Source organism: Canis lupus, chromosome 26, assembly GCF_048164855.1.
Source record: "Canis lupus baileyi chromosome 26, mCanLup2.hap1, whole genome shotgun sequence".
Lineage (NCBI taxonomy): Eukaryota > Metazoa > Chordata > Mammalia > Carnivora > Canidae > Canis > Canis lupus.
The window spans coordinates 8,538,619-8,551,147 of NC_132863.1; the positions used below are offsets into that span (position 1 = coordinate 8,538,619).

The 12,529-nt window shown below is 41.6% G+C and overlaps 1 protein-coding gene across 27 annotated transcripts in view; it reads left to right on the plus strand.

The window, feature by feature from the left end:
* The window catches only part of KIF16B (kinesin family member 16B), a 315,045-nt gene that overhangs the window by 119,161 nt on the left and 183,355 nt on the right, over positions 1-12,529 (plus strand). The window contains exon 1 of one of the 27 annotated variants that reach the window (XM_072799998.1): positions 11,587-12,176. The exons of the other annotated variants lie outside the window; for them this stretch is intronic. The gene's annotated coding sequence lies outside the window, so the exon portion shown is untranslated. Of the gene's footprint in view, positions 1-11,586; positions 12,177-12,529 lie in introns of those variants that run through there. 27 annotated transcript variants of the gene reach the window in all.

Below are 12,529 nucleotides of genomic sequence, written 5' to 3' on the forward strand. Positions count from 1 at the left end.
GTAAAGTCCCTTTACCCTACACCCTCCCCATTCTTCCTGGTTACATCCTCTCCCCTGCACATAGTTGTCATCTCTCATGCCATCCATTCTGCTGATGCAGGTTTACCCTTCCATACTACATTTGAAATAGATATAATAAAATGTTTTATTCTTCTAGTTGTTTTTCATGGTTTTTAGAAGTGGGTAATTCCCACAATTCCTATCTGGCCTTGCATGAGTCCCATATATTCCTTTTAAACTAGGTACACATGAGCTTATTTTTAAAATATTAAAGTGAATGAAACCAAGGTATGAACCAAAAAAAATTTGCATCCCAAATGTTTCTAAAGATGTCTGTGGGAATACTTTTTTGTGCGCTGGGTATGTACGCATGTATGTATGTAATCTTCATCAGAACTGGTAGTGTGAACATGAGACAAGGCTTGTTTAATAATTACTTCCTCTTCTGACTTCTGGTTTACCAAGTACACAAGAGAGGGCTTTAAGTGAACTTGACTAAGGTATTCTGAGAAACAATTTTTTTGACATGGTGGTATTTACTTCAGTGTAAGGGAAATGGCATAGAAATCTCAAGAAGGAAGTCTTCCAGTTACTTAGGAGAGCTATTTTGGGTCATTTATGATTTACCAAGAATCACCATCAGTATCCATTTAAATACTAAGTGAAGTACAGTTGTGTATGCCTCATAAACTTTTTGAGTGGCTAGAGGAGCTCCATTTTTTTCCTGTTCCTCAGTATTCTATGAAATGTGTTTTCATGTCTCCCGAGTCTAGCAGAATCTTGCATTTGCTGCTATAAATGTCTCCCATCAGAAGGCCAAATAAGGAAGTTACAATTATAGAAATGTTTTCCCTGAAGACATTAGCCACATGAGATACTAAATGACTTGCGCTATTTCAGTCTCTGTCATTTGTAGGTTTTTTTTTCCTATGTGAGTTTGGAAGGCAGCCTGCAGAATATATGCTGACAAGTCTGTTTTCTGTGTAATGTGGAAGAAACATCGAGATAGAGGTTGTGACGGACTCAAACCTGTCTGAGAATACGCAGAAATTAGAAGGTGACACTGCCGTCAGCATGCTGCCCAGCACTCCATTCACACTTCCACATTACTTGTCACTTCAGACAAATTGCAGTATTTTCTGGTGGAACCCAGTAAGCTATACCCTGCTCACAACATTTCACTATTTATCTCTCTCCAAAGAGTGGCACATTCATGTCTCTTCAGAACTGAACTCCTGTCAGTCAAAATAGAGATCTGAAATATGATGTTTGTTTCCACATGTCTTGTGTCTCTTCTCATGCAAAGCTCCATTCTGCCCCAAATCATTTGTTGAGCATATCTGGTGAACCAGGTTCTGTTAGGTCCTGGGGTTACAACTCTGAGTGTGATGCTGTCCTGTTCTCAAAGAACTCAGCTCAGGGAGGGAGACAGCGGGTGATGACGGTGCTGTCCTCATTAGAGCCTGTGTAATGTGGGCATCTTGCACGGGGGGGAGAGCCTGTTGGGCAGGGTGTGCGTGTGTTGGCAGATGTGGCCATCGAGTTCTTAGATCCTTTTGGCTCTCCTGTCCCTTTATCTACCTCATGCTGGGAAAGCTTCTGCAGTAGAACTTGGCCAACTTGAAGCCAGTGGTCTAGGGTTTAGATATTTTAAACTGGAAGACACTGATGGAGCTTTCAGCTCTGAGTGCAGATAGATGATTGATGTAGAGTTGGGGCTTGTTTGCTCATTTCTGTTGTGGTGCTAGACTCAGGTTGTAGGAATACCAAAACGAGGTGAGGTGTGTGGGGGGCTTATTTGTGTCTCTTCTAGCTCTTCCCCTTCACGCATTTTAGCCACTCCTCCACCCCCCTATTTTGAAGTGGTTTCAGGGCTTACTGCCACTGACTGGATACCCCATGCCCACCTCCACTCTTGGGTTCTTTGTTCATCTGTTATTTATCTCAAAGTCATTATTTTCTGAGTGAGTTTGCAGACCATCTTTAGGTGCTTATGATCCTTGTGTAAGTGGAAAGTCATGTGGATGCAGAATTCTTTTGCTTCGGGCAGCAGGGGTGGCTCAGCGGTTTAGCGCCACCTTCAGCCCAGGGTATGATCCTAGAGACACGGGATTGAGTCCCACGTCGGGCTCCCTGCATGGAGCCTGCTTCTCCCTCTGCCCCCCTGCCCTGTGTCTCTCGTGGATAAATAAATAAAATCTTAAAAAAAAAAAAAAAGAATTCTTTTGCTTCTGATTTTTCCCCCTTCAAAAAACTGTGAATGTCACTTATGTTTCACATTCAGTATTGCCAATGGAAATTCTTATATCATCCTAATATTTTTTTCAACTTGTAACTTTTTCTTTTATCTCAATACAGGATTTTTAATATATATATATATATATATATTTTTTTTTTTTTACAGAATTCCTCCTCCTCCTCCTCCTCCTCTTCCTCCTCCTCCTCCTTCTCCTCCTCCTCCTCTTCCTCTTTGTCTTCCATCTTCCTACTCAGAGATCTTTCCCTGGTCAGACGCTGGCCTCTTTTGAGCTTTGTTCCATTGACTTTGTAGTTCTCTCTCATTTATTCTCTCCTCTTTTTCTAGAGTGCCCATTTCCTTTCATGTAGATTGTCCATTCTCCTTCCTCTGTATTGCTCTTCTGTTCCCACATTTTCATCCCTTCACTCTGTGTACTTGGCTTTCTGTGACTGTATCTCCTATTCTCTGCCTCACTCATTTGGTTATTTGGAGTGCAGGTTTAGTTCTTTCCTCTTCTAATATAGGAGTTAATTCTGAGTTTGCACTCATTTCTTGGCCATTTCATCTTGATCTCTCATTTCTCTCTCTTTCTTTTAAAGGTCTCATATTCTTGGATTAGCTTCAGTTTCTTAATGTAAACAGAATAGAGCAAAAGTACTTTCTTTTTTTTTTCCCTCCATATATTTTGTTACTTCTGAAATTTTCTTTTTTAAATCTTTTTAATAATTTATTTTTTATTGGTGTTCAATTTGCCAACATACAGAATAACACCCAGTGCTCATCCCGTCAAGTGTCCCCCTCAGTGCCCGTCACCCATTCACCCCCACTCCCCGCCCTCCTCCCCTTCCACCACCCCTGGTTCGTTTCCCAGAGTTAGGAGTCTTTATGTTCTGTCTCCCTTTCTGATATTTTCTACCCATTTCTTCTCCCTTCCTTTCTGTTCTCTTTCACTATTATTTATATTCCCCAAATAAATGAGAACATACACTGTTTGTCCTTCTCCAATTGACTCCTTTCACTCAGCATAATACCCTCTAGTTCCATCGACGTTGAAGCAAATGGTGGGTATTTGTCATTTCTAATGGCTGAGAATATTCCATTGTATACATAGACCACAGCTTCTTTATCCATTCATTTTTCGATGGACACCGAGGCTCCTTCCACAGTTTGGCTATTGTGGACATTGCTGCTATAAACATCGAGGTGCAGGTGTCCCAGCGTTTCACTGCATCTTTGGGGTAAATCCCCAGCAGTGCAATTGCTGGGCCCTAGGGCAGGTCTACTTTTAACCCTTTGAGGAACCTCTGCACAGTTTTCCAGAGAGGCTGCACCATTTCACATTTCCACCAACAGTGTAAGACGGTTCCCCTTTCTCCGCATCCTCTCCAACATTTGTGGTTTCCTGTGTTGTTAATTTTCCCCATTCTCGCTGGTGTGAGGTGGTATCTCATTTTGGTTTTGATTTGTATTTCCCTGATGGCAAGTGATGCGGAGCATTTTCTCATATGCGTGTTGGCCATGTCTATGTCTTCCTCTGTGAGATTTCTCTTCATGTCTTTTGCCCATTTCATGATTGGATTGTTTCTTTGGTGTTGAGTTTAATAAGTTCTTTACAGATCGTGGAAACTAGTTCTTTATCTGATACGTCATTTGCAAAGATCTCCCATTCTGTAGGTTGTCTTTTAGTTTTGTTGACTGCATCCTTTGCTGTGCAGAAGCTTCGTATCTTGATGAAGTCCCAATAGTTCATTGAGGAAGACACAAAGAGATGGAAAAATATACCATGCTCATGGATTGGCAGAATTAATATTGTGAAAATGTCAATGTTACCCAGGGCAGTTTACACGTTTAATGTAATCCCTATCAAAATACCATGGACTTTCTTCAGAGAGTTAGAACAAATTATTTTAAGATTTGTGTGGAATCAGAAAAGACCCAGAATAGCCAGGGGAATTTTAAAAAAGAAAACCATAGCTGGGGGCATCACAATGCCAGATTTCAGGTTGTACTACAAAGCTATGGTCATCAAGACAGTGTGGTACTGGCACAAAACAGACACATAGATCAATGGAACAGAATAGAGAACCCAGAAGTGGACCCTCAACTTTATGGCCAACTAATATTCGACAAAGGAGGAAAGACTATCCACTGGAAGAAAGTCTCTTCCAGAAATAGTGCTGGGAAAATTGGACATCCACATGCAGAAGAATGAGACTAGACCACTCCCTTGCACCATACACAAAGATAAACTCAAAATGGATGAAAGATCTAAATGTGAGACAAGATTCCATCAAAATCCTAGAGGAGAACACAGGCAACACCCTTTTTGAACTCGGCCACAGTAACTTCTTGCAAGATACATCCACGAAGGCAAAAGAAACAAAAGCAAAAATGAACTATTGGGACTTCATCAAGTACTTTATTTCTGATATCTTGAATACTTGTTCCTCTTATTTTACATGACAAAATCATTTTGCCTAGGAGAGTCCCTCTTGTTGGTTTTTGTGGGCTACTGTCGCATGTTGTTTAAATTGGTAGTAGTAGGAGGGCAAGATGGCAGAAGAGTAGGGTCCCCAGTCACCTGTCCCCACCAAATTACCTAGATAACCTTCAAATTATCCTGAAAATCTACGAATTCGGCCTGAGATTTAAAGACAGAACAGCTGGAACAAACAGTGAGAAGAGTTCCCGCTTCTATGAAGGTAGGAAGACGGGGGGAAGAAATAAATAAAGAAACAAAAGGCCTCCAAGGGGGAGGGGCCCCGCGAGGAGCCGGGCTGAGGCCGGGGCGAGTGTCCCCAGGACAGGAGAGCCCCGTCCCGGAGGAGCAGGAGCTGCAACAACCTTCCCAGGCGGAAAGGGGCTCGCTCGCAGGGAGTTAGAGCAGGACCCAGGAGGGAGGGGATGCCCTCGGGCTCCCTGGGACACTAACAGACACCTGCGCCCCGGGAGAGTGCGCCGAGCTCCCTAAGGGCTGCAGCGCGCACGGCGGGACCCGGAGCAGCTCGGAGGGGCTCGGGGGCGGCTCCGCAGAGGGGGCTGCGGGGCGGGAGCGCGAATCCAACAGTGTAGAACCCGGAGCATAGGGCGCCGGGACACATCCCAGGATCCGGCCTCCTCCCAGGACAGGCAGAGGCCGGGAGGGCCCAGGACCGCATGGACACTCCTGCCCGGAGCTGAGCACATCAGCGGCCCCGGCCGGATCCTCCAGGCCCTGCAGATGGAGAGCTCCGGAGTTACTGCAGGGGCTGACTCCAGGGCTCCAGAGCTGGCCCTGCCACTGGGTTGTTCCTCCTGGGGCCTCACGGGGTAAACAGCCCCCACTGAGCCCTGCACCAGGCAGGGGCACAGCAGCTCCCCCAAGTGCTAACACCTGAAAATCAGCACAACAGGACCCTCCCCCAGAAGACCAACTAGACGGACAAGTTCCAGGGGAAGTCAAGGGACTTAAACTACACAGAATCAGAAGATACTCCCCCGTTTTTTTTTTTTTCTTCTTTTTTTCTTTCTGATTTCTATTTGCTTCTTCCCTCACCCTTTTTTTTCTTTCTAATCTTTTTTTTTCTTTTTTTCTTCCTTTTTTCTTTTTTCTTTTTCTCTTTTCTTTCCTTCTTTCTCTCCTCTCTTTTTCTCCTTTTCCCAATACAACTTGTTTTGGCCACTCTGCACTGAGCAAAATGACTAGAAGGAAAACCTCACCTCAAAAGAAAGAATCAGAAACAGTCCTCTCTCCCACAGAGTTACAAAATCTGGATTACAATTCAATGTCAGAAAGCCAATTCAGAAGCACTATTTATACAGCTACTGGTGGCTCTAGAAAAAAGCATAAAGGACTCAAGAGACTTCATGACTGCAGAATTTAGATCCAATCAGGCAGAAATTAAAAATCAATTGCATGAGATGCAATCCAAACTAGAAGTCCTAACGATGAGGGTTAACGAGGTGGAAGAACGAGTGAGTGACATAGAAGACAAGTTGATGGCAAAGAGGGAAACTGAGGAAAAAAGAGACAAACAATTAAAAGACCAAGAAGATAGATTAAGGGAAATAAATGACAGCCTGAGGAAGAAAAACCTATGTTTAATTGGGGTTGCTGAGGGAGCTAAAAAGGGACAGAGGTCCAGAATATGTATTTGAACAAATCATAGCTGAAAACTTTCCTAATCTGGGAAGGGAAACAGGCATTCAGAATCAGGAGATAGGGAGATACCCCCCCCTAAAATCAATAAAAACCATTCAACACCTCGACATTTAATAGTGAAGCTTGCAAATTCCAAAGATTAAGAGAAGATCCTTAAAGCAGCAAGAGACAAGAAATCCCTGACTTTTATGGGGAGGACTATTAGGATAACAGCAGACCTCTCCACAGAGACCTGGCAGACCAGAAAGGGCTGGCAGGATATATTCAGGGTCCTAAATGAGAAGAACATGCAGCCAAGAATGCTCTATCCAGCAAGGCTCTCATTCAGAATAGAAGGAGAGATAAAGAGCTTCCAAGACAGGCAGAAGCTGAAAGAATATGTGACCTCCAAACCAGCTCTGCAAGAAATTTTAAGGGGGATTCTCAAAATTCCCCTTTAAGAAGAAGTCTAATAGAACAATCCACAAAAACAAGGACTGAAAAAAAAAAAAAAAAACAAGGACTGAATAGATATCATGATGACAGTAAACTCATATCTTTCAATAGTAACTCTGAACTTGAACAGGCTTAATGACCCCATCAAAAGGCGCAGGGTTTCAGACTGGATAAAAAAGCAGGACCCATCTCTTTGCTGTCTACAAGAGACTCATTTTAGACAGAAGGACACCTACAGCCTGAAAATAAAAGGTTGGAGAACCATTTACCATTCAGATGGTCCTCAAAGGAAAGCAGGGGTAGCCATCCTTATATCAGATAAACTAAAATTTACCTTGAAGACTGTAGTGAGAGATGAAGAGGGACACTATCTCATACTTAAAGGATCTATCCAACAAGAAGACTTAACAATCCTCAATATATATGCCCCGAATGTGGGAGCTGCCAAATATATCAATCAATTAATAACCAAAGTTAAGGCGTACTTAGATAATAATACACTTATACTTGGTGACTTCAATCTAGCGCATTCTACACTCGATAGGTCTTCTAAACACAACATCTCCAAAGAAACAAGAGCTTTAAATGATACACTGGACCAGATGGATTTCACAGATATCTACAGAACTTTACATCCAAACTCAACTGAATACACATTCTTCTCAAGTGCACATGGAACTTTCTCCAGAATAGACCACATACTGGGTCACAAATTGGGTCTGAACCGATACCAAAAGATTGGGATCGTCTCCTGCATATTCTCAGACCATAATGCCTTGAACTTAGAACTAAATCACAACAAGAAGTTTGGAAGGACTTCAAACACGTGGAAGTTAAGGACCATCTTGCTAAAAGATGAAAGGGTCAACCAGGAAATTAAGGAAGAATTAAAAAGATTCATGGAAACTAATGAGAATGAAGATACAACCGTTCAAAATCTTTGGGATGCAGCAAAAGCAGTCCTGAGGGGGAAATACATTGCAATACAAGCATCCATTCAAAAACTGGAAAGAACTCAAATACAAAAGCTAACCTTACACCTAAGGGAGCTAGAGAAAAAACAGCAAAAAGATCCTACACCCAGCAGAAGAAGAGAGTTAATAAAGATTCTAGCAGAACTCAACAAAATTGAGACCAGAAGAACTGTGGAACAGATCAACAAAACCAGGAGTTGGTTCTTTGAAAGAATTAATAAGATAAATAAACCATTAGCCAGCCTTATTAAAAAGAAGAGAGAGAAAACACAAATTAATAAAATCATGAATGAGAAAGGAGAGATCACTACCAACACCAAGGAAATACAAACGATTTTAAAAACATATTATGAACAGCTATACGCCAACAAATTAGGCAATCTAGAAGAAATGGATGCATTTCTGGAAAGCCACAAACTACCAAAAGTGGAACAGGAAGAAATAGAAAACCTGAACAGGCCAATAACCAGGGAGGAAATTGAAGCAGTCATCCAAAACCTCCCAAGACACAAGAGTCCAGGGCTAGATGGCTTCCCAGGGAATTCTATCAAACGTTTAAAGAAGAAACCATACCTATTCTCCTAAAGCTCTTTGGAAAGATAGAAAGAGATGGAGTACTTCCAAATTCGTTCTATGAGGCCAGCATCACCTTAATTCCAAAACCAGACAAAGACCCCACCAAAAAGAATTATAGACCAATATCCCTGATGAACACAGATGCAAAAATTCTCAACAAGATACTAGCCAACAGGATCCAACAGCACATTAAGAAAATTATTCACCATGACCAAGTAGGATTTATCCCCGGGACACAAGGCTGGTTCAACACTCGTAAAACAATCAATGTGATTCATCATATCAGCAAGAGAAAAACCAAGAACCATATGATCCTCTCATTAGATGCAGAGAAAGCATTTGACAAAATACAGCATCCATTCCTGATCAAAATCTTCAGAGTGTAGGGATAGAGGGAACATTCCTCAACATCTTAAAAGCCATCTACGAAAAGCCCACAGCAAATATCATTCTCAATGGGGAAGCACTGGGAGCCTTTCCCCTAAGATCAGGAACAAGACAGGGATGTCCACTCTCACCACTGCTATTCAACATCGTACTGGAAGTCCTAGCCTCAGCAATCAGACAACAAAAATACATTAAAGGAATTCAAATTGGCAAAGAAGAAGTCAAACTCTCCCTCTTCGCCTATGACATGATACTCTACATAGAAAACCCAAAATCCTCCACCCCAAGATTGCTAGAACTCATACAGCAATTTGGTAGCGTGGCAGGATACAAAATCAGTGCCCAGAAGTCAGTGGCATTTCTATACACTAACAGTGAGACTGAAGAAAGAGAAATTAAGGAGTCAATCCCATTTACAATTGCACCCCAAAGCATAAGATACCTAGGAATAAACCTAACCAAAGAGGTAAAGGATCTATACCCTCAAAACTACAGAACACTTCTGAAAGAAATTGAGGAAGACACAAAGAGATGGAAAAATATACCATGCTCATGAATTGGCAGAATTAATATTGTGAAAATGTCAATGTTACCCAGGGCAGTTTACACGTTTAATGCAATCCCTATCAAAATACCATGGACTTTCTTCAGAGAGTTAGAACAAATTATTTTAAGATTTGTGTGGAATCAGAAAAGACCCAGAATAGCCAGGGGAATTTTAAAAAAGAAAACCATAGCTGGGGGCATCACAATGCCAGATTTCAGGTTGTACTACAAAGCTGTGGTCATCAAGACAGTGTGGTACTGGCACAAAAACAGACATATAGATCAATGGAACAGAATAGAGAATCCAGAAGTGGACCCCCAACTTTATGGCCAACTAATATTCGACAAAGGAGGAAAGACTGTCACTGGAAGAAAGTCTCTTCAATAAATGGTGCTGGGAAAATTGGACAGCCACATGCAGACGAATGAGTCTAGACCACTCCCTTGCACCATACACAAAGATAAACTCAAAATGGATGAAAGATCTAAATGTGAGACAAGATTCCATCAAAATCCTAGAGGAGAACACAGGCAACACCCTTTTTGAACTCGGCCACAGTAACTTCTTGCAAGATACATCCACGAAGGCAAAAGAAACAAAAGCAAAAATGAACTATTGGGACTTCATCAAGATAAGAAGCTTTTGCACAGCAAAGGATACAGTCAACAAAACTCAAAGACAACCTACAGAATGGGAGAAGATCTTTGCAAATGACGTATCAGATAAAGAACTAGTTTCCACGATCTGTAAAGAACTTATTAAACTCAACACCAAAGAAACAATCCAATCATGAAATGGGTAAAAGACATGAACATAAATCTCACAGAGGAAGACCTAGACATGGCCAACACGCACATGAGAAAATGCTCCGCATCATTTGCCATCAGGGAAATACAAATAAAAACCAAAATGAGATACCACCTCACACCAGTGAGAATGGGGAAAATTAATAAGGCAGGAAACAACAAATGTTGGGGAGGATGCGGAGAAAAGGGAACCGTCTTACACTTTTGGTGGGAATGTGAACTGGTGCAGCCACTCTGGAAAACTGTGTGGAGGTTTCTCAAAGAGTTAAAAATAGACCTGCCCTATGACCCAGCTATTGCACTGCTGGGGATTTACGCCAAAGTGCAGATGCAATGGAACGCTGGGAGACCTACATCCCAAAGTTTATAGCAGCAATGTCCACAATAGCCAAACTATGGAAGGAGCCTTGGTGTCCATCGAAAGATGAATGGAGAAAGAAGATGTGGTTTATGTATACAATGGAATATTACTCAGTCATTAGAAATGACAAATACCCACCATTTGCTTCAACATGGATAGAATTGGAGGGTATTTTGCTGAGTGAAATAAGTCAGTCGGAGTAGGACAAACATTATATCGTCTCATTTATTTGGGGAATATAAATAATAGTGAAAGGGAATAGAGGGGAATGGAGAGGAAATGGGTAGGAAATATCAGAAAGGGAGACAGAACATAAAGACTCCTTACTGTGGAAAACAAACTAGGGGTGGTGGAAGGGGAGGAGGGTGGGGGGTGGGGGAGAATGGGTGACGGGCACTGAGGGGGGCAGTTGACGGGATGAACGCTGGGTGTTATTCTGTATGTTGGCAAATTGAGCACCAATAAAAAGTAAATTTATTGTCTGAAAAGAAAAGTTATTAGTTTATAAAAAAAATTGTTTGTTAGTGATTGTTGCCTGTTATTTGTTGTCCGTGAGGATGGTTGATGTTTCTTAAATTGTTACTGTTGTTGCTTATGGGTTACTTGTCCTTGTTATTTGTTTGGGAGGATTTTCTTTGGTTCCCCACACTACTTACCTTGTTTGTTTTCAGGATTCTTGGCCCGGTTGCAAGCTCAAAGACTAGTCTAAGTGGACTGTGCTTTGCCAAATTCTTGGTATCTACTGGTGGTTTGTCTAGCTCAGCTTGCTATTGTGATGAGGGATGGTCCATTACCATTATATTTTATGGGATTATTTAAAGGAAGAATTATTCATAATAAATGGAAACATTTGTGTTTTTTATCTTTGCGTAAATGCAGTGTGAGAATGATCTTCCTCATAGGACACTGTATGGGCAGTTCTTCTTCTGCTCCTTCCTGTTACCATATACCAGGACACAATGTGCAGTGGCTTGTTCCCTGCATCCTGGCTGTGTATAGCAGTTGATATAGAATGAACAGTAACAATGGCTGTGGTTGCTCTGGGATGATGCAACAGTCTAGGCCACTTCAGATAGGCTGTTTCTCCCACCAAGATTTGTCACTGGAGCTAGGGAAACGCATGGGAAGGAACCTTCCAGGCCGACCTTGCTTTTTTTCCTCAGACACTTACCTGTCCCTGGTTTTATTGTAAGAAGTGTCTCTCAGGATCTGGCTCATTATCACCAGTATTACTAAATGCAAAAGTGTTTGTTAGTTTACATTGATTTCCTTGTTTTTATCAGCGTTTCAGTGTGGACATAGCTGAGAGTGGACTGGCTGCCACTAGTTTTGGCAATTGCTGTCATAAGCCAGTTCTCATTAAAGCTTTTAACTTGCTTTTAACTTAGGGTGGACATTTTCAATGGACTTTTCCAGTGTAAGTTTCTAGCACCATTTTCTCTCCTTAATGAATTGCTGGTCACCCTCTAGGATCCCTTCACCCCTCTTCTCATGATTAGTGAAGTTGAGGGCAGGTCTCTGATCTCAATTCCAGAAGGTGATCAAAAACATTTGAATATTTCTCACATCAGAATGAGTCTCTGTGATTTATTACTTAGCCGCAACTCCCTTCAACTCTTTAAGAGTAGTTTTTAGGTCATAGTAAATATTTTAGAATGGGAAGGAAGAATGAAAAGATGTTCTAAGTGGCCCACATCTAATGTAAATCAGGTAAGTCCCTAAAGAAAGGTATTAAATTCCTTTCTCTTTTCAAGTATAGTCCATGATTAGAAGAATTTAAAGTGCTCACTCAGTTTTCAGGGGAGCGTTCATTTTATGTTTGAGTGTCTGCTAATGCTGGGAGTCTGAAAACCAAGTTAAAAAAGACAAGGTCCTTGTTCTTAAGAGGTGATGGGGAATCTAATTGGTAAATATGAGTGGATTCAGTCCAGGGTGTTGATTTTTTTTTTTTTTTGAGTCATGGTATTTTCTCAAATTCATCTGTAAGTTTTATGTAGGACCACTTACTGCTCAGTCTATGAATTTTTCAGAAATCCACTCTTACCTACCTGGGATGTTTTAAG